This window comes from Lactuca serriola, chromosome 5, assembly GCF_051521515.1.
Source record: "Lactuca serriola cultivar US96UC23 chromosome 5, Lser_US96UC23_V15, whole genome shotgun sequence".
Classification (NCBI taxonomy): Eukaryota; Viridiplantae; Streptophyta; class Magnoliopsida; order Asterales; family Asteraceae; genus Lactuca; species Lactuca serriola.
The window spans coordinates 227,984,528-228,005,586 of record NC_136412.1 but is presented as its reverse complement, the minus strand read 5'-3'; positions in this window follow the sequence as shown (position 1 = coordinate 228,005,586).

Below are 21,059 nucleotides of genomic sequence, written 5' to 3'. Positions count from 1 at the left end.
AAACACATAAAGATCATGAATTAAATATTTAAACAAGTAATTCCTATGATCTATCAAAAACTCATAAGAACATGGATATTCATATCAAAGTTTCAAAAAACATACGAACACATAAAATCATGAAAAATTGATATTAGCCATTGTAAATGGATTTGATCAACCAGTACACTATCTAAAACAAGTTTTACAACACTAAAACAGTTTAGGGTAATGTTTCTAGTCCATTTCCAGCAGCAAAATTCAAAAATCTGCAACCTGCCTGGCCAACTCGTCAAGTGCACGAACTGACTCGCCGAGTTGGTTGCATTTTCACTTGGACTCGTCGAGTCCCCCCATGGACTCGTCGAGCCCCCTGTGGAGACAGCTCAAAAAATGATTTTTCTACTATTTTGCATCAAGTATTTAACAAACAACCCTAGGCTCTGATACCACTGTTGGTTTTTTAGCATTCTAACACTCCTAAGTGTACATGCAACCCTAGAAAACCTTGGATCTATGTTTGTCTAAAATACATGCAAAATATGACTTCTAAGCTTCATAATCGTATCTAGCATACATGGGAAATTTTTATTCTAAAATATGGCTAGAATTACATACCTTGTAGTTGATTTGATTCTTTGAAAACCTTGAGAACCTAGCACCTTAAGTGTGATGCCTCAAATGCTTCACACAACACCAAATGCTTTGGGATAACCTTAGAGTATGTATAACACTTGTATAAATCAGCTTGCCCTCTCTAGTTCTTAGTGTAACAGATTTTGGTGAGTATCATGATCCTTATATAGTGTGTCACATCTAGGATTACACCATGTAAACCCTGATGTGACATGACTCTTCATTTCCATAACCAATGGGTTTGTAACTCCCATGAAGCATCCATGGAGCATCCTATGGGTTTAACCCAACTTGATAATCCATGGAGTCTTTTAGCCCACTATACGTGTTATGGATGATTTACATAATTAACCCATATATTTAAGTAGTTATCTTTTGATCACTTAATTAATTCCAAATTAATTCTTGATCAATACTAATTAAATAATACTATTAATATAATATATTAATAAACCATAAGTGTTATTTCTCTCAGTATGCCTATCCAAATGTATGATGTCATGCAACCCAAATGGACGATGCCGGGTCGGGTCAAGTACATACCAAATATAGTTATGGACTTAGACACCTTATCCAACAGTCTCCCACTTGGATAAGTCTAAAAACTATATCTATAAGTATGACTTTAGGAACCGATAAACAATCGTAGCTCTTTTAAGGTCTCTCGGAACTAAGAAGATGATGATGCGCCATTTAAGATAAGTGATCATATAATCCTCTGTTCTAGATATCAGTCGGACACATATATGGAACAATGTCTAAGTCCATAACTATAATTGGTATGTACTTGATCCGAGAGTAGCATGGTCCATTTGGGTTGCATATCACCAGGACAATTTGATAGGATGGACTTTTGAGAAGAGGTTATTTGTGATTTGTTAATATATTATAAGTTCTAATATATTAATATGAAATCATATGATTTAATTAGTATTGATTAAGAATTAATTTGGAATTAATTTAGTGATCAAAAGAGACTAATAAAATTAATGGGGACTAATTGTGTAAATTAGTTATATATATAGTTTGGGCTTATGATACATGATGTACTAAGTTATGGAGGAATCCATAAAGAGTTAGCCTAATTGATTCATAGATCATGGATAATAAGCCCAAGGGTATAGATTAGGTTTTACCATGACCTTTAAAATCCTATAACTATATATATATATATATATATATATATATATATATATATATATATATATATATATATATATATATGATGTCCCATGACCTAAAATCGGCCCCTAGATGTTCTAGGAGTTCATAGAGTTGATTTCTAGTGCATGAATGCTCTGTTAAGTCATCCTTTGTCCTAGGTGTGTTGTGATTCCATTTGAGGTGCAACATTTAGGGCACTAAGTTCTTAAAGGCCAAACTCAACAAGTTCTACAAGCTACATACAAAGGTAAACTCCTAACTAGTATTTTATGTTGTCTTTGTTAATTGTATGCTAGTTGTAGGCTTAATGCTTAGGAAACAATATTGCATGTATAATTAGAGAAAACATAGATCCAAAGCATTTAGGGTTGTATGTGCACCATAGGATGTTGTAGTGTACCAAAACGCAACACTAGTATCAAAGCATATGATTGTTTTCTGTTATACTTGATGTTTATTGGTTTTCAAAGTAGAAAAAATATTTTTTTGCGTTCTGACTGATGAACTCGCCGAGTCCACTGGGTGACTCGGCGAGTCCACTCAGAATTGGAACATCTCGACGAGTCCAGTTCATGTACTCGCCAAGTTGGTGCTCCAGTGTGCAGAATATCGAGTTTTGGCCAGAAATTGGATTAAGATCATTACCTCCAAATTGTTTTTGGAACGATGAAATATGTTTTAATAAGGTAATGATCATGCTTGTCCAATTAAAAGATAACTGTCATAATTTCAAGATTTATATTAGTTTATATGCTTAGGTTAATTTCTTGAAGGTTGATGATATGAATTATCTGTTTCTTATGAGTTTAACTAGATCATGTATGTATTATTTGATTATTGTGTTAATTAAAAATGTTTTAAATGAATTCCACAACTTGTCCTCAGGTTATGGAAAATGAAAAGTCTCATTTTTAAGTGTCATCTTGAATGTCTTAAAGTCTTCCATAACTTGTCCTCAAGTTATGGAAAATGAAAAGTTTATCATAAATGTTTTTTTTATGAACTCCATAACTTGTCCTCAAGTTATGGGAATTCAAGAATCTTTTCATAAACCACATCAAACTCATAAGTTATGAAAACCAAAAGTTTTGACAAGTTTCAAAACTTTCCCTCAAGTTTTGGAATTTGTAAAGTCTAACTTTTGAATACTTTAATTTCAAACCCTAGAGTTTTAAAAGATAAAATTTAACCCTTATACTTTATAATATTATAGTTTTAATATATATATATATATATATATATATATATATATATATATATATATATATATATATAAAAGACAACTTAGGCCTCCTTCACGAAGCCTGTCTATAAGGGGGGTATAAGGTTAGTGCATATAAAATGGCAGTTTAATGGGTGTCCACTCTCACCCACCGCTTCCTTGACTGGTGGACGTTTGTTTGTCGAACGGGTAGGATAGGACATCAAGATTCATTAAAAGTGTAATGATAATAATAAAGTAACTAAACTTTTATTAAATTCCTAATCTTAGTTACTTTAGGAAAAATGTGAAAATGGTGCTATTCCATGAAATTGCACTTTGCACCTTGTTAAGTCGTTAGTTGAGCGTGTGTGGTTAACCGAAACACTAATTGGGACTGACAGTGCATGGAAAATTGTAGCTTGATGTTTATCATAGATCAATGGATCGTGTGTGGTTAACCGACACATTGATTAAGTGATTTATAACATTAAGTGTACCAAGCTAATTTGCATAGTTATTCATACCTTGTTTTTGATCCTTGACATCCCAGTCACAAACTTGAAGGGCACAATCGAGATTTAAACATGCCATTGAAAAGTTCCATGAATCTCAAAGGATCTTGGAATTTCAATCCATTTAAAACTTAATAATCAATTTCGTTTTTCATGGTGGAAATTGGTAAATTGTCATTTACCTACCTTTAAATATTTTAAAATTGGATTACGACATCCTTCTTCCGAATTGTAGAATATTGTGTTGGGTCCTAACCTTAATATTTCATTTGGGTGTCATATTAAGGACTTAAATTAACTAAACTTGAATTTCTCCATTGTAGATGTCTAGTTTAGACAACTATGGTCTTCCCGAATTCTATGGAAAAAACTTTCCTTATAAAGACGATATTCCACAAGATGATCAAGGTGAAAGACTAATCCCTTCTTCATGTTGTAGTGGACGTTCTCTTCCTCCACCTCCTCCAATAGTTCTCCCTAACCCACAAGTTCGAATACTTGAAAAGTTCAAGGTCACTCAAGCCCTACTGGCTAGCAAACACAAAGATGGAAGGTTTGTGTGTGCATATGTCTTGGATATGAAGTCACACATTGACAAGCTGGGAATGTTGGGTGTCATTTTCCCAAGGAAGTTGGCTGTTGACTGGGTTCTTCAGTCATGTCCCGAGTTGTATAGTCAGTTTGTTAAAGACTACTATATGATAGATCATGGCATGACCCTTATTGATCTTACATATTTGCTAATTGCTGCTGAATCAACAATGATTTGGTATAATGGTCATGCAAATTTGCTTGGAATATCTACTTCCCAAGCTACCATGGACATAGGCAATGCCATAGATAGTCCATAAAAGATCCCTTCTCCTATGGGAAGATAATTGGCAATGGTAAAAAGATGTGACCATAAGAGACAAGCCAATTATGAGATAGTTCCATGTGCAAATGACAAAGCATCCACTTGTTTCTATTGCAATTTGAAGGGACATTGGAAGCGAAGCTGCCCTGACTACATAAAAGATCTAAGAGAAGGTAAATTCAAAAAGGTTTGACGTTGCTTCAGGTAGGTCTACTATCTAACTCTTTTAAGTTCCTCTTTGTAGATTCTTAATACATGATGTAATGTAATTACATTTTTATGTTTTGTAGGATCGAAGAAAATAAAGGAAGCTTAAAGGAAGAGCAAGGTGAATCTGTTCGCGGATCCGATTTTTGAGCTGCTGCTTAGGAGTTATGATAGATTGCTTAGGAAATACTTTGTAACATAGTTTCCATATGTAATTTCATTGTAAGGAAAAGTTTTTCCGCATTTATAAACATATAAAATTTTTGATTTTATCTTATCTTATATCTCCTTATAATGGCATTTGTGAAAAAATGATGTTTGTATGTTTCTAGCACAATTGGAAAAATGGATTTAATTCTTTCATCTATGGTAGTGTCAAAATTTACCAAATAAGGAAAGATTCTCATCACTCAAGTTTCAATTGGACAGAAACATGGAATCATGCAACTTGTTTTGTCTCATGAATGAGAATTTTCGTCTTTAGAATATTAAGACTAATTCATTGTTAACATGTATATATGAGTCAAGTGAAGGACTAGGGGATCGGGTACACTTGGTTGTGCGCTAGTCAAGTCCACCACAAAGAACGATAAGACTATTCATCATGATTTACTAAAGTTTAGTAAATATCATTATGCTTACAAGTTTAAGTATAATTCTGAATCATTAAAAAACTCCAATGTATGACAAAACGAAGAAGAAGAATCAAATTAACCAGAAAGATAAAAGTTTCTCCAATCTAAAAGGATGGGAGAGTACTTGAGTATCGTGTTTTATGATAATCTTAATGATTATGGAACCATATCACAACTGATCCTCTAAAGTACATCTTAGTGCATTTGTATGGCTAAAGAAGAGGAATCATGAATTGTTGAAATAGTTAAAGCTAGTAGATGAGTCATACTTCGTTCCAAAATCAAGTCTTAGAGTCATACTCCAAGATTGTGCCTTGAGTGAAATAATCATAAGAAGGTTTATAAAACTCATCAAATGTAGAGTAAAATGTTTCTTACTCTTGTACATTTGGAATTGGTAAGTTGTGATGTCTTGGATAAGACAAATTTTGTGAAGTGTTTATCTTGATAAGAATCCGCACTAACTCTTGAATATATGTTTGTCAAGGAATGGTTCTTGACAAGAAATCTTATATGTAAAGAGGTCAGTGGGAGTCTTAGAGATCTTGAAAAGTTTCAAGAACTAATCAAGAGTAAACCTATTGTTTGTTACTAGCACACGACTTGAGGTTTGTAACCTATTGTGTTGACATATTCTTGTTTCTGTTTCCATTCTAGTTAAAGTTGACTATGCATGTGAGTTCTATGAGTTCTTAATTGTTTACGTAACAACCTAGAAGCAATGGTAGGACCTTGTGTTGCCAGGTGCCAAGAAATAAAGATTGAACAAGTTCAGTCCATATAAGTTTGGATTTATCACTAACCATGTCTTATGATTATGGTTATGACAAATTCACATGGATAGGAACACATACACCATAAAATCAAAGTGTCATAAGGTTTCTCTCCAATTCATGAAAATAATTGTGAGGAAACGCTTTCACTAGGTAGATTTTCAGGAGATAGCAGTTGTGATATTTGCATTCTCAAATTCGATTACGATTATGACATCCCTCTTCATAGTTCGAATTATGAGAAATGGAAAAAGGTCTAAACATTTGAGACTTATTGCTATAAGTTCTAAAATTGTTATGACATACATGTGCGTTATATAAGGAAATGTGTATGAGTTTGAAAAGCCTAGATAAAGTCTTATCGAAGCATCTCGTATCAGAAATCTGAACTTTGGTAATGAAAGTCAATAAGTATTGATTTCTAGAAGTCCATCCGATTTCTGAATACATGTCAAAGCTAGTGGGATCATAAGTGTTATGCTAATAAGGATATAATTATTATGCTAGTAGGAGCATAATTATTATGGTGAGTGTTGCAAGTTAGCAATGTTAATTATAGAAAACAAAAGTTTCAATTTACAAAGTTGTATGGTTTGAAAAGTTGTTTTGCTACAATTAAAGGAGAGAAATTTATACTTCTTTTCAATTTGGAAAGCTTAGATTGAGTTTTTAATCAAATTTAGTCAAGGACATATATGAATGTTATGTTGAAAAGATTCGACATAAAGAAATTCTGTATATGGAAATGTTAATTGCGTTCTCAAATTCAATTATGATTACGACATCCCTCTTCATAGTTCGAATTATGAGAGCATGGAAAATAGAAACATTATAGAAAAAGACTGATCATGTATCATGCCTTTATGTTAGAGATTATTAATTGCATCCCATATGCTTCAGGTATAGGATTGATTGCATATTCTATAATATATTTGTTGAATTAGATGTCTAAGCCCATAACTATTATGAGAAGAAGATATTTATGATTTATTAATATATTATAAGTTCTAATATATTAATATGAAATCATATTATTTAATTAGTATTGATCAAGAATTAGTTTGGAATTAATTTTGTGATAAAAAGAGACTAATTAAATAAATGAGGATTGATTTGGTAAATCATTCATTCTTATATAGTGGGCTAATGACCCATTGTTCTTCATGTTGGGCTAAACCCATATGGTGATCCATGGATACTCCATGGAGGTTAAAACCCATGGATCATGAGGAATGTGGAAAGTCATGAGTTACATGGTGTAACCCTAATGTGCACACTATATAAGAAGCCTCATAGTTCATGAAATTGCACTAAGTGGAAACACAAGAGGGCTAGCCAATTTCATGAGTGCAATATGATCTTCTATCAAGTTATTCCAATTGTTGGTGGTGTTGTGTGATTCCATTCTAGGTGCAACACTTGGGGCACAAAGTTCTTAAAGGTCCAAGGCTTCCAACTACAACAAAAGTATGTTTTCCAACTTGTTTTATTACCCAAGTATCAAAGTTTTGTATGCTAGTTATGGTAATACCTTGGAAAGTTCAAGCTTGCATGTATAATAGAGAAAACATAGATCCAAGGTATTTAGGGTTGCATGTACACCTTAGGTGTGTTAGAATGCTCAAAACCCGTAAGTGGTATCAAAGCCTAGGGTTGTTTTCAATTATACTTGATGCTACTTGCTTGAAAATGGCTTAAAAATCGATTTTCTGCTGTTTTGGACAGTGGACTCGCCGAGTCCACTGATGGACTCGCTGAGTCCAAGGCCAAATCTGACCAACTTGCTGAGTTAGTTCATACACTCAATTAGTTGGAGCCCTAAAGTGTAGATTTTCGAGTTTTTAAGCTGGAATTGGACTAGGATCATTACCCTAAGCTGTTTTTGAACTTATAAACCTTTTTTTGATGTGGTAATGATCATGCTAATCCAACTTATGAGATAATTGTCAAAGTTTCATGTTTTCTATTAGTATGTTTAGGCTAATTACATGAAATTTGTTTGATATGAATTATCTTGTTCATATGAGTTTCATCTAGATCATGGACACTATTTGTAATGTTTCCTAGTGTAGTTGATGATCTTTATGGCCTTTAATGTACTCCATAACTTGTCCTCAAGTTATGGAAAATGAAAAGTTTTTTCTTTTACAAGACTTCATTAAACTCATAGGTTATGTACTTGAAGAGTTTTTTCCATAAATGTTTTTATGAACTCCATAACTTGTCCTCAAGTTATGGATTTTCAAGAGTCTTTTCATTAAATGCCTATATTAAACTCATATGTTATGGATTCCAAAAGTTTTTGAATAGTTTAAAACTTGCCCTCAAGTTTTGGAATTTGTAAATGTAGTGTCTTATTTTGACACATTTAGTTCCAAACCCTAGAATTTTAAAGGTTTAAAATTCAACCCTTATAGTATTATAATATTATAGGGTTAATATTTATAAATATGTATAAGAGTAAAGATAGTCTTACCGTTAGTAGGCCCCATTCACGAAGCCGGTCTATAAGGGGGGTATAAGGTTACTGCCTATAAAACGGAAGTTTAATGGGTGTCCACTCTCACCCACCACTTTCTTGACTAGTGGAGGGTCGTTAGCTGAACGGGTTTGACACGATATTAGTTCTCCCTCATTAAAAGTATAATGAAAATACTAAAATAACTAAACTTTTATTAGATTTCTAATCTTAGTTACTTTAGGAAGATGTGAATATGGTGCTACCCAATGAAATTGCACTTTGCACCTTGTTAAGCCGTTAGTGGAACGTGTGTGGTTAACCAACACACTAATCTGGATTGACAGTGTGTGGCAAAAGGTACCTTGATGCTAATCATAAATCAATGGAGCGTGTGTGGTTAACCCGCACATTGTTTAGGTGGTTGTAACATTAGCCTTACCATGCAAGCCTAGCCCATTCCCAATAAGCATTAGCCACACTATATAAATACAAGAGTCCATACATAATTAATAATAATTTTGATCACTAAATTAATTCTAAATTAATTCTAGATCAATACTAATAAAATAATATGATTTCTTATTAATATATTAGAAATTATAATATATTAATAAATCATAACTTATACTTTTCTCAAAAGATTATCCATATAAACTGTTCGGGTGAAGTGCAACCCAAATGGACCATGCCGGGTAGGGTCAAGTACATCTCAAATATAGTTATGGACTTAGACACCTTATCCAATAGTCTCCCACTTGGATAAGTCTAACAACTATAGTTGCAATTATGACTTTAGGAACCGACCGACAATCGTAGCTCTTAAAACATTGTTGAACTATGAAGTGCCATTTAGATAAGGGATCATATAATCCTATGTTCTAGATATCAGCCGAACAAATACATGGAACAGTGTGTTACTTATTGTCCAACAATTTGTTTCTCGATTTCTGATTTGTTTGACATAGAACTTAATTGACATCTACAACCAACTAATGATAGTCTTGATTCATACCTACTTCCGACGTATGACCGACTGTGGAGAATTTGAATAATTTGATATACCATAACATAATTATTCTGGAAGTCAAAACATGCAATATAAAATGATAGTAAACGATTGACAAAAGATAGCAACACTTTACTCATAAATAAATACAACTTTTATTCATCATCAAATGTCAATTAAACTTTACAAATTTCAAAGCTATCTAACTACTAAAACTAATATCATCCTTCAGTCCGATGCGCCTCGCATGCTGGAGATGTTTAACCCTGCCCAGTCCATTCATGAGGGGATCTGCTGGGTTCTCATCTGATGATACCCTCTTTGCCATGATGAGTTCTTCTTTTATTCGATGTCTGATGAAATGATATTTTCTTTCTATGTGTATGGATCTTCCATGATCTCTTGGTTGCTTGGATAAGGCAACTGCACTATTGATGTCACATAAAATCTCTATAGGCTCCTTTATAGCTAGAACAACTCCAAGGTCTCCGAAGAAGTTCTTTAGACATGTAGCCTCCTTCGCTGCCTAGTTTGCCGCTATATACTCTGATTCGCAAGTTGAATCAGCCACTGTCTCCTGCTTGGAGCTTTTCCAAGAAATTGCTCCTCCGTTTAAGGTAAAGACCCAGTCTGACTGAGAGCAGAAATTATCCCTATCATTCTGGAAGCTAGCATCACTATAACCTACTGCTCTCAAGTTATCACTCCCACCGAGAGTAAGGAACCAGTCCTTTGTCCTCTGCAGGTACTTGAGAATGTTCTTTACCGCAGTCTAGTGATGCTTGCCAGGATTCCCCTAATATTTTCTGACCATGCTCACTGCAAAAGCCACATCAGGATGAGTACAAGTCATAACATACATGATCGAGCCTACATCGGAAGCATATGGAACTCGATTCATCTATGCTATCTCAGCATTTATACTTGGGCTCTGAGTCTTACTCATTCTGGCATTACTATGGATTGGTAACTCACCTTTCTTGGAATTCTGCATGTTGAATCTCTTCAACACTTTATCCACATAGGTGCTCTGACTAAGTCCAATTATTCTTTTACTCTTGTCTCTCAAAATTCTTATCCCTAGGATATAGGTAGCTTCTCCAAGGTCCTTCATTGCGAAACACTTCCCAAGATAGGACTTAACCTCCTACAAAGTTGGGATGTCATTTCCCATGAGTAGTATGTCATCCACATATAACACCAAAAAGCTGACAATACTCCCACTAGCCTTGGCATATACACAAGATTCATCTTCACTTCTCGAAAAGCCAAACTCTTTGACCTTTTCATCGAAGCAAAGATTCCATCTGTGAGGTGCTTGCTTTAATCCATAGATGTATTTCTCAAGCTTACACACTCTATTAGGGTACTCTATACTAACAAAACCCTCTGGCTGACTCATATAAACATCATCATCCAATTTTCCATTAAGGAAAGCGGTTTTGGCATCCATTTGCCATATTTCATAATCATGAAATGGAACAATGGCTAACATAACCCGAATACACTTTTAATCTTCGCTACTGGTGAAAAGGTCTCATCATAATCAATTCCCGGAGTTTGAGAAAACCGCTTTGTGACCAGTCGTGCCTAATAAGTGTATACATTGCCATCCATGTCGGTCTTCTTCTTGAAGATCCATTTGCAGCCAACTGTCTTACGACTTGGTACAATGTCAACCAAGTTCCAAACTTAATTGTGACACATGGATTGTATCTCGTTGTTCATAGCCACTTTCCATTTAGCAGCCTCAGGGCCTGCCATGGTTTCCGTGTAGTTGTTAGGTTCATCCAGACTCATCAGTGTGCTATCACTGATAAGTGTATCACCTTCTGCAGTAATATGGAAACCTTAGTAATGCTCATGTGGATTCCTAACTTTAGTGGAACGCCTCAGAGGTATAGACTCTTCTGTCGGATCAACCCCAAATCTTGATGTGGTCCAGATTGGGAACTTTTCCGGTCCACATCTCATGAGATGTTTTAGAAACCTTCTTTGTAGGGACTAGATTAAGAATATGGGTGGCAGTCTATAAGGCATACCCCCAAAAAGAAATTGGTAACAAAGCTCGACTCAACATTGAACACACCTTATCCAATAAGGCTCGATTGGACCTCTTAGCCACACCATTAAGCTGTGGTGTCATGGGAGGTGTCAATTGTGAGATAATCCCACATTCCTTAAGATAGTCAAGGAACTCTGTACTAAGATACTCACCACCTCGATCGGATCGAAGCGTCTTAATGTTCCTGCCCAACTGATTCTCTACTTCCTACTTGAACTCTTTGAATCTTTCAAAGGTCTCCGACTTATGCTTGATTAAGTAGACATATCCATATCTACTAAAATCATCAGTAAAAGTCAGATAGAAGTGGTTAGCGTCTCTTGTGGCGATTCTGAAGGGTCCACACACATCAGTATGTATGAGGTCCAACAAACCCTCACCCCGAGCACAAGTACCAGTGAAGGGTGACTTTGTCATTTTCCCAAGCAAACAAGATTCACAACTATCATCTAACTTTAGGTCAAATGACTCCAAGACTCCATCCTTTTGGAGTTGGCCTATGCGTTTCTTGCTTACATGTCCAATACGAAAATGCCATAAAGACGCTTTATCCAATCTAGTGGAAGAATCGATACAAAATACATTATTTCCTAGGTTATCAACAACCGACACAGTTTCATATACACCATCACAAGGTAATGCTTTAAAAATAAAAAAAAACATTATTAAAGAAAACATTAATACCACCACTATCATTATCAAATCAAAAGGTAAAATCTTGTTTGTACAAACCATGAAAGGAAATAATATTTCTCGCCATTTCTATGACAACCCGAAGTTATCCATCGCCAAAACCCAATTCGTCCATAAGACCCGTTTTTAGCAATTTGTTCCGGTTTCGTTTTGGGGCTAAATTATTCAAACTTATATGATTATTATAATCTAATGAGTGTCAAAAACCCTTAGGAACTCATGAAATTGGCCCAAATTATTGATTTGAAAATTTTTAGAATCGTTTCCGCCGAATTACGGCAATTTGGTCGGGTGTGACCAAAAGCCACGTCTAACGTCGGTATCGGGTAAAATTCCACCGTGTCCAAATCTTGAACACTATTTAAAGTCATCTAAGCTCCCATTTGAAGCTTTTGCTCTCTCTCACTACTCTCTCTCTTACCTCTCTCCTCAATCCAAAGAACTAGGTCAAAAACACCAATTTAAGGCTTCAAATCTTCAAGGTAACTTCCGTAACTCGTTGTTCAACCTCATTAACCTTCAAATCCGAGTTTAATCAATGATTTAGGACCTCAAACAAGATTTTACGGCCCTGGAGCATGCATGGGCCGTAAGCACATAAAAAGTGGGTTTTCAAGCCTTAAAACCCCTCCAAATCAATCTTAGGACTTAGATATGACTTTATGGCTTACCAATTCGGACTTAGAACACCCTAATCATCATTTTTGAGGAGTAAACATGAGTTTACTGCCCAAGAACATGCTTGGGACGTAAACTCATCATTCATGGAGAGTAAACTCAAAATCAAGTGTTTAAAAGCCATTTAAACACACGTTTAGCCTTGGAATAAATCCTAGAACCAACCAAAATCAATTTGGGGACCTTAAACATGATGAAATCCCTCCATTTGAGAGTTTACAGCCATAACCCCACAAAAATAGGTTCCAGGGGCATAAACTCATAATCATAAGTCAAATGGTGCCCAAAATTCATCCTAAGGCTTGTAAAAATTGTTTGAATCACATGTGATTAATCTAAGGCCACTAAATCATCAATTTAGGGGGGGGGGGGTATAGGAGCTTACGGCCGTAAACTCCTTTTTTAGGGCCGTAAACTCCCTTTAAATGTTGTTCTTGGTGATTTAATCCATTTCCATGCCTTAGATAAATTTACCCCATCATCCCTCGAGTGTTATTGACCATTTAGCACCATAAAACTCTCAACCATGAGTTCACGGCTGTGAACTCATGTGGTTAGAGTGTTTAGGGCTGAAAACTCCATAAGGAGTTTACTCTTGAAGAGTAAACTCATTTCCCTAGTCCCTCACGTCCTTAAATGTCACCCGGGTCACTCTAAACACTTATTTTGAAGTGTTTTCGCGTCTTGGAGTATATAATAATATCTAATTAGTGATTTAAAATCTAATTAGATATATTTGTATATCATTTCATATTACATAGGAACCTTGCGCGTTATCAAGCCCCGAACCGACACTTAGCATCCGAACCAACACGTTTTCTCGTCTGGTGAGTTCATACCCATACCCTTTTTCAATGGTTTTTCAATGTTTTCAGGGGGGAATATAAGAAAAAGTACAAGAATATCTTGTACTTAAATTCATTATTTCATTTAAATGGTTTCATAATACGTACACTTTTAACAATTGAAAACATATTAACAAACGGTTTAACTTATAGAATTGTTCTTCAAACCTATTTCAATTCTTATTATATAGTGTCATACTTTATACTTCACAATTGATTGTTCACACTTTTACTGATTGAAATCATAGAACATTTGTATTGTCCTAAATAAAACACCTTAGGTTCGAGTGTGAAGGACATGCATCATTATAACTTAGTCAGTCATAGATACTACTTCCCCTAGATACGAGAGTAAAGAGTAATTTTAAAGATTGGAGACACGTCCTTTGTAACACTTCCCTTGGCACGAGAGAGTGGAGGACTATCCCTGTAACCAGAATCTCCAGAAGGGAGAACGTGACTTGAGTGTATAGATCTATACGGGACTGACTATCCCGCACCTGACTGCTAGCTACAGCCGAACCGCAAGGTTCAAGGGTGACAAAAGTTATAAAAAGATACTGACCTCGGTTCAAGTCATATCTAGTCTGAAGTATGGTTAAGGACTCGCAATCAAGATTATGAACACTTTGCACGTATTTATTAGTTTTTATATATGTTTTAAAACTAATGTACATTTAAAGGTAATCAGACTTTTAGGAGACTCCACACACACACTTTAAGTATGGTAGATACTTGTACATTACTTTGAGATTCGGTAACAATTCACACACATTTAGGAAAATATGGGATTTTCCTGGGATAACATTTGTACATAATTAGAACCGTGTAATAACTCAGATAACTAAACTTTACAATTCACGAGGGTAAACATGTTTTTTAGAGTACATCTTTTACATTATATTTTGGATTCGATAAGATTACTTTTAAGAAAATATGGGATTTTCTTGGTGTGAAACTTTTTCAGAAAACAAAAAGGAACTTGTACAATTTCAGAAAACAAAACCGCTTATGAACTCACCAGCTTTATGCTGATTTTCAAACTGCTTGTATTCTCAGGTGCATATTAGACAGGTACCCAGCGATCCTTTTGGCGAAGGCGAAGTATGTAGAATACATGTCTTTACTTTTGTTCATATGTTATGTATATGTGTAACGCATGTAATCCTTTGTTTTCATACAATGTAAATAAATCTATGTAATGTAAAGTTTTGTGTTTACTATGCTTACTTTATACATTGGTTGCGATATTCATGACGTCCTCCACCCCGGAACGTTTCCGCCTTTGGTTTCGGGGTGTGACAATTTCAGACGAGTAACAACACTTATTCAAATCTAATACTAATCCACTACGTAGCAACAAAGAATCAACTCCAATCTTGGTGATATTTGAAGCTTTCTTATTCCCCTTGATCAAGTTTATCTTCCCATGCTCCACATTCTCACTTCTTCTTAGTCCTTGCAAATCAATACATATGTGAATACCACAACCTGTATCAAGGACCCAAGAATTAGAATGGGGTGAATTATTAGAAAATATAGTGTATGTACCTGCTTGGTTGGGTTTCACTTTCCCATCCTTAACATCTTGCTGGTACTTTGGGCAGTTTCGCTTCCACTGCGACTTTTCATGGCAATAGAAGCATTCAAACTCTTTAGGGTTAGTAGAAGGAGTGATGGAACCTTTCTTGATTCCACTTGAAGAGGAGCCATCAAGAGACTTTCCCTTGGTACCCTTTGAAGGGTTCTTCCTCTTCTTTCCTTTGCCTTGCCCGATTGCCAAGACAGGAGCCACGGTAGGAGTAGGAGTGGTAATTACCGACTTACTCTTAACAACACTTTATGCGGTCTTCAAGAGTCCTTGAAGTTTGCTGAGTGTAACTTCCTCCTTGTTCATCTGGTATGTCATACATAATTGGTCATAACACGAGGGTAAGGAGTGCAAAATAATGTCTATTTCCAACTCCTCAGGAAGTTCACATTCAGTTTCAACAAACGGTCCACATACCTTTGCATTTTCTGCATATGGCCTGTGATGGGTTCACCAACCTTCATTCAGGTTGTCATCATGGAGGAGATGATTTAATATCGCTCTTTATGAGCACTCTGATGGTAGCGGTCCATCAAATCCTGGTGCATCTTAGAAGGATGGTAGTCCTCATAGGACTTTTGGGAGTTCGGCTGTCATAGTGGCCAACATGAAGCATGCCACTTTGGTAGCACCTCTTTCATGTGCCTGATATTCAACGATCTCCTCAGGAGTAGCAGACGACTCAAGTTCCTTATGCTCCTTGTCGAGGACATATTCCATGTCCTCACATCGAGTGACCATCCTGATGTTCCTGATCCAATCCATAAACTTGGATCCATCAAAGATGACTCTCCCACAAAGGTTCATGGGCGAGAAGGAGCTGGTAGGGTTTGAGCCAGAAGCAGCATTATTGGAAGAAATCTGAAAAGAAGAAAGACAAGTATAGATTAGATATAAAGATAGTCCTTAATAAAACACCCAAATGTAATATTAAGGCTAGGACCCAACATAATATTTTATACCTTAGAAGAGGGATGTCGTAATCCAAGCAATAAAATATTTGAAGATAGGTGAATGATGATTCACCAATTTCCACCATGAAAAACTTAATGAATTATTAGGTTTTAATTGGTTTTGAAACTCCTACATTCTTTGAGATTCATTGAACTTTTCAATGACATGTTTCAATATCGAGTGCGCCCTTAAAGTTTTGTGACTAGGATGCCGAGGATCACAAAACAAGGTGTGAAGTAACCATGCAAATTACTGAGTACCCTTAATATTTACCCCTCAATTGATGTGCCGGATAACCACACACGCTCCATCGATACTATGATAAACATTAAGTCACCCTTTGCCTACCTTGTTAAGTCCAGGTTAGTGTGCCGGTTAACCACACACGCTCCACTAACGACTTAATCAAAGTGCAAAGTGTAATTTCATGGGTTAGCACCTTATTCACATTTTTCCTAGAGTAACTAAGATTGGGAATTTATAAAAAAAAAAAAAAACATTTTGTTACTTTATATTCATCATACTTTTAATTATTATTAAACTTATAATATTATAAAGTAAATGGTCAAATTTTAACTTTTAAAATTCGAAGGGTTGGAACTAAAGTTTTAAAGTGACTTTACATGTTCCAAAACTTGAGGGCAAGTTTTGTAACTTTCGAAACTTTTCATCTTTCATAACTTATGAGTTAATGGTTTAATAAAATGAGAGACTTTTCATTTTATGTAACATATGTGTTTCTTTAATGGATGTTTAAAAAATGACTTTTGGTAATCAATAACTTGAGGACAAATTATGGATTCCATTAAAACACATAATGATCAAGAATTAAACTAACAAGCAAGTTACAAATAATTCCTATGATCTTCTAAACTCATAAGTTCCTGAACATGCATATCAACAATTTCAAGAATAATAAAATTAACCATATAAAACTTGAATTTTTGATAATAGCTATTGAATATGGATTAGCATAACCATTACACCATCTAAAAAATGTTTTATAACACCAAAACAGTTTAGAGTAATGTTTCTAGTCCCTTTCCAGTAGCAGAACTCAAAAAACTACATTCTACGGCTCCTACTTGTCAAGTGCATGAACCAACTCAACGAGTAGGATGAATTTTCTCATGGAATCATCGAGTCCCCCCATGGACTCAGCGAGTTCATGTTACAGAGTGCATAAAAACTGAGTTTTTTCATAATTTTGCATCAAGTATCAAACAAACAGACCTGGCTTTGATACCACTGAAGGATTTTGATCATTCTAACATTCCTATGGTGTACATGCAACCCTAGAAACCTTGGATCTATGTTTTACTATGATACATATTTGTTTTTCTAAGGTTCTTAACCTAACTAGCATGGCATGGGGAACTTTTAAAACATAATAATCTAGTAGAGTTACATAACTTTTAGTAGACGTTGATTGCTTGTAGTTTGTGAGCCTAGCACCAATCATGTGGATGCCTCAAATGGAAGTCACAAATCACCACAAAGCTTGGAAACTTAAGTGAATAGTTTCACTTTTCTTGAAATCGGCCCTCTTAGTTTTCACACACAAAAACTCTCTCTATAGTGATTTCAAGTGCAAAGGACTCCTTTATATAGTGTGGTGGATTAGGTTCACATCCATGTAAACCTTAATACCCATGACTCTTCATTTCCATGAGATCTGTGGGTTAAAGCTCTATGGACTATCCATGGCCTTACCATGCAAGCCTAGCCCATTCTAAATAAGCATTAGCCCACACTATATAAATAAAAGAGTCCATACTTAATTAGTAATACTTTTGATCACTAAATTAATTCTAAATTAATTCTAGATCAATACTAATTAAATAATATGATTTCTTATTAATATATTAGAACTTATAATATACTAATAAATCATAACTTATACTATTCTCAAAAGATTATCCATGTAAATTGTTCAGGTGAAGTGCAACCCAAATGGACCAAGCCCGGTCGGGTCAAGTACATCTCAAATATAGTTATGGACTTAGACACCTTATCCAACAACTTGTAGCCGATAAGACGGTTGTGGTCCATTTGGAGGACCTTCAGGTCAACGGTCGATTGAATTACAAGAAGAGGGCGGTGACGATTCTAGATAGTAAGGTGAACACATTGAGGAACAAGGTAGTGAATTTATTCAAAGTTTAATGGCAACATCGGAAAAGCTCTAAGTGGACTTGGGAGCCCGAGGATGGGATGCGAGAGCATTATACTGATCTCTTCGTAGAGGCTGACTTTAAGGAAGAAGTCTGATTCAAGTGGTGGAGAATTGTAACGCCTGATGTTAAGTATTTACATTTCAATCCTTTATATTTTAAATGTTTGCAAATAACATCCTTACGTTGGGCGTACCAGGCTTGTACACTAGGCGTAAGTCAGCTTGGAAGTCGTGGAAGATAAGGAGTATGTTGGGCGTACATGTAGGTATGCCGGACATACTCGTACATACCTTAAACCCTAAATTTTTAAGTGTGTGTCCCCAATTTAAACATCTTAATCCCCTTAGACCTTCTTATGACGAGCCTCTATTTCCTCTAAACACTAAAATCGAAACCCTAGCTCTTGTTAGTGAGATTTGAAGCTTGAGAGTGATTTTTGAGTATTTTTGGTAGTGAAGGAAGATCATTCAAGAGGTGGTGTTGCATTCAAGCTTTTAGATACATAATCTACATCTCTTTGTTCATCTTTTGAAGGTATAAAGTTCATACATTGGAGCTTGTTTTGTTAGATATTGTTTACACTTGCATTTAAGTTCATTTTGTTCCAAAAACTTGATCATTGTGAGTATGACTAGGGCATATTATCTATCATTTCAGAAGTTTTATGGTGATTAGAGTCATAAAAAATATTAACTTGGTCCTTTCTTTTCTTCTATGCATGAGTTTTGGAGTTTTTGGTGAAGTGAAATGTTAGGGTTTTGGGATTAAGCTCTCTTTAGCCATGCAAAGGCAGAAAGTAAGAGACTTTATGGATTAAGACACCTTTTAGAGTCAGATCTGTGGTTTGGGTAAAGTGTATTAATGAATAAGACCTTTAAAGTTGAGTTTTGGGTTTAGCCGAAGTATGTCGTGCGTAACTCTGTCTACACCCAATATAGCTAGCTGCAAACTCGACCCTTCCTGCCTTATACTCTATGCCCATCATAGAGTTGCATTCGTTGTGCGTACGGTCGCAGTTTGACTTTCATTGAATTTTGACCAATTGTGTCGTAAGTGGATCCGTGAAGAATTTTGAAGGGTCAAAACGGTATTTTGTCCTAAATGTGGATTAGACTTGTATTGGGATTATTAGAGTATGGAAAATTACATTAATTATTAATTAGAGTTAATTGGTGTAACTATTAAGCAGAGTCTAGTTCCGGCAGTTCTAGTGTGAGTTCTATCAGTCATCTATTCGATGTGAGTCTCATCACTATTCTTACCTGTGTGTGATGACTAGTTGGTCTATGTGCTATTATTGTCATATGTGTTACTGTGTGTGTTGAGATTTCGTGTAGTCTCTAGGGTAGCTGAGAACCCACAAGGGGTGTTGTTTGTCCACTGAGACTTCATGTAGTGTCTTGGGTTGTTGATAACCCATAGCTATTTATTTTGTGTTGTGTTGTATGTGATATTTTGGGGAACTTACTAAGTTTCGTGCACATAAATTTTGATTAAATGTGTTTCAGGTACTTCTGAGGATCGCGAGAAGACGAATGCTTAATTGTGCATATTCACATGCAGTTTATGGTTCTGCTTATTTTGGGTCACACTGATATTTGAGGATGATATGTATTTGACATTTGTGATTTTATTGAGATGGTTTATATGAACAATGTTTTTATATGAATTTAAAAATGAAAAAATGGTTTGAAAATTTGGATGTTATAAAAGATGAAGGGGAAGAAAAAATTGTGGAAGGGATACGGTTGATACCTTGTAATAATGATAAATCATAATGATTTGAGTGATCTGATAAGACAAATAAATAGTAAATACAAACGATGTACAAGGAAGTTACAAGAAATGTACAAGTAAATACAACTCAAGAACAACTAAGGTACAATTGGAGATATTATCTAACACAAACACTATGAGATATCATCATGAAGGAGTTCAATGGCTATTAGAGTTTTTAATAGAAAAAGAAAACCTTTTCACCCATAAATAAATGTCACAAATTAGGTTTCATAACAAATGATTATGTTTTTTATATTGAACTTTGTAGAGTTTAAAAAAAAAATATTTTCATTAAAGTTTGTCGAGTTCAACGCATCTTAAGATAAAAAATAACAGAGTTGTATGAAAAGTTAAATTATGATACGGGAACTCATTAAACTTTAAAGAGTTCAATATATTTTCTCTGTCCTTATTCAAAAAAAAAAAAAAAAAACATTTAAGCAAGTATATGAATGACAGAGCTTGAAATTCAAGTAACACTCACAATTTTATTTCAAGATAAAGAAAGAAGTTCGTTATGCTTATGTAATCAGTAGGATCACTACCTTTTGTAGTGAAGTGTGGTTGCCCAAACAACTTGATTGGATAAATTATGATAAGAAATAAGTGGATGATCATGTTCTACTTATTGCTTTTTGTTCTGTTCTTCAACAAAAATATCTGGTTAGTGCTTCCAATTGAATGAGACATTGAACATAAAAGAATCATTGTAGTAGTTCCAACTTCATAGTTTTGTCCAACAAATTTGTAGAAGTATCTTATATTCTTTGATTCGGGTTTTAATAATATGAAAATATAAAATCCATTAATTTCACATGTCCATCTAATGAGCTGTCAATACAAT